This window comes from Astatotilapia calliptera, chromosome 17 (assembly GCF_900246225.1).
Source record: "Astatotilapia calliptera chromosome 17, fAstCal1.2, whole genome shotgun sequence".
Classification (NCBI taxonomy): domain Eukaryota; kingdom Metazoa; phylum Chordata; class Actinopteri; order Cichliformes; family Cichlidae; genus Astatotilapia; species Astatotilapia calliptera.
The window spans coordinates 18,504,483-18,507,622 of record NC_039318.1 but is presented as its reverse complement, the minus strand read 5'-3'; positions in this window follow the sequence as shown (position 1 = coordinate 18,507,622).

Genomic DNA, 3,140 nt, shown 5'->3' with positions numbered 1-3,140 from the left:
TCAAAACAGATAATCCTGGAAATTTTGTGGAAGTTTTCCAGAGACATTGATGCACGGAAAGGTTCTTGCCGGTTTCTGCATCCCACAGGATTCTGTGGATTCCCCTTTGGACCTGAAAACTCCTGCAAGGATAAGAACCCCAAAGTAGGCCTGCAGATCAATTTGGTCCATCTCCTTCCACCTCTCTCCAAAAACACACCTTCCTTCTAGATTACTGCAATCCAGAATAATTTTCTGGATGTAATCTGGGATGAAAAGCTCAAATGAAGACTTGATGTCCTGCACATGAGTAACTGTCAGCCGTGTTGGCCCTGGCTTATCACAGTAACAGCTCTGCAGGGTGGCTCATTTCTTGGGCAAGAAGACCATTCAATTTCACCAGTTATTGACATCCATATTCCTTCACTTGCTGTCTGGTGGGCTTGTTCTGGTCCTGGAGCTGGCTGCAGATGGGGTGCTCGTCTTCGTTTTGTTACTAAATGGTGCTCAACCTCATCCTCTTCTTCAAAGTCACTGTCAGACTCTAAATTTTCAGAAATGTGAAATATTCTGAAACCTCTTTGTCAACATCATCATCCGAAGCCACTCTCTCTTCCAAAATCAATTGGATGGCCCTCGCAGCAGATAATCTTTTGCCATCTTGATCAGTTGTGATAAAGAACCACACTGGCAAAGTCTTATTTATAGTATTATGCCCCTAATTTGCAGGTGGGACAGGGGATGAGAAAATTTGGATCCCTCAAGAAAGAGGGTAAAATGTGTGGGAATGTAAGAGCAGACGGTGTTGATAGTTGAATTTTCAACAATGTTGCAACTTTGTGCAGGAGCAGGAGGGGAAGAAAACACCATCAGCAGTGCGTGAATGTGTGAGTGAATGGGTGGATGACAGGTTGTGTAAAGCGCTTTGGGGTCCTTAGGGACTAGAAAAGCGCTATACAAATACAGGCCATTTACCATCAGCAGCACCAGAAAGGAGGAAGACAGAGTGTGGGAACACAGGACCTGCACTTTCAACACTTTTATTAGGCCTGGGTCCAGTGGACCCGAACACCTTGTATGTAATGTAAATGCGTGGGGGGAGGTACAGTATGAGGTCATTGAAAATTAGTTCGGATTCATGTTCTTCACAGAAAATAAGCCAAAGCCAATGAATTTCAGGTTGAAAAAATAATTAATTGTTTAATTTTTCTTTTGAGAAAAACTGAAAACGGGTCTCACAGACCCGAACACCATACAAGGGTTAATATCAGGCTAACCAATGGCAGTGACAATATCTTAGCCAAACTAATAACCTTAACACACATGAAAAATAAGAAGGCAATATTGTACACATAGTTGTAAAACTTCTTACCTCAATGTGTTTTTTAGATTAGACGCTGAAGTCTTGTAAGTTGAAACGACTGTAGAGGTCAAACAAAGTTTGCACTGCATCTGGACGCTGTCTCCATTTCTTCCTCTGTACATGAAAATTCCTCCAGCTACGCGTCCTCCGTCTTTTCTACGTCGTTTTCATGGCTGACAGTGTTGTCCTCTGTCTCCATTTTGGCTTCTTTGTCTCCAAATCTTCTGTCTATAAAGTAGTTTGCACTCCACCATTTAGCAGCTCTAGACACCTGTGCCTGCTGCTGCAGCGGAGTTTATTCTTTGCTTACGTTTTAAATTGGTGAGGTCGCGATTGCATGGCCTTATTGGCTGCAAAAATGCAGACGAAAGGTTTGAATATTAATTCAAATTGTGGGCGTACTCAGTAGCGACTTTTGATTTTATAAGTAGCGAAGTAGATTACATAGTGTAAGTTGTACTCGAGTATGAGTAAAATTACACACTTGAAAAATTACTCATAAAAGTACAAGTACCCAAAAAAATCTACCTAATTACAGTAACGTGAGTATTTGTAATTCATTACTTCCACCCCTGCTATTACTTCAGTTTTGTTTTTGTTTAGCTGGAGAAAATTGTGGCACAACCAGTCATTAATTTCCTCAATGCATTTACCAAGAGCCTGTACAGGGCCTCTGTCTCCTGGTGACATTGTGATATATATTTGTGTGTCATCTGCATAGCTATGATAGTTTATTTTGTTGTTCTTTATAATGTGCGCCAGTGGGAGCATGTAAATGTTAAACAGAAGGGGTCCCAAGATGGAACCTTGGGGAACTCCACATTTGATACTTGTCTGCTCAGATGTGAAGTTACCTATTGATACAAAATATTTCCTGTTTTCTAAGTATGTTTTGAACCAGTTTAGTACAGTTCCTGAAACACCTGCCCAGTTCTCCAGTTGTTTGAGTAATATGTTGTGGTCAACTGTATCAAATGCTGCACTGAGATCCAGTAAAACTAAGACTGACATTTTTCCACTGTCTGTATTCAGACAAATGTCATTAAACACTTTGGTCAGAGCGGTTTCAGTGCTGTGGTTCTGTCTAAAACCTGACTGGAAGGCATCATAGTTATTCTGTTTTAAGAAGTAATTGAGCTGTTGAGAAACCACTTTTTCAATGATCTTACTTAAAAATTGGAGATTTGAGATCGGCCTGTAGTTGTTCATTTGTGTCTTGTCAAGATTGTCCTTTTTCAGTATAGGTTTTATTACAGCAGTTTTTAGTGGTTCTGGAAACACACCTGACATTAAAGAAAAGCTGACGATCTGTAACAGGTCTGACTTCAAAGTCTTTGAGACCTTTTTGAAAAAACTTGTTGGCAGGACATCTAAACAGCAAGAGGAGTTCAGTTGACCTAAGATGTCCTCCAGGTCTTTGCTGCAAATAGGGTGAAACTGTTTGATTGTGTTTAAACAGTTTTTCAGTGGACACAGTACATATCCTGGATCTGCTGTTGATGTACCAATTGTTTGTCTAATCTTTTGGATTTTTTCTGTGAAGAATTTGGCAAAGTCATTGCAGGCCATGGTCGAGTGAAGTTCAGCCGCCACTGACACAGGAGGGTTTGTTAGCCTGTCAACTGTAGAAAATAAGACCCGAGAATTATGACTGTTTTAGGTGATGATGTCAGAGAAGTAGGACCTCCTTGCACTCCTCACTTGTAAATTATAATTGTGAAGTTTCTCTTTATAGATGTCATAATGAACCTGGAGGTTTGTTTTTCTCCATCTGCGCTCAGCTTTCCTACACTCTCTT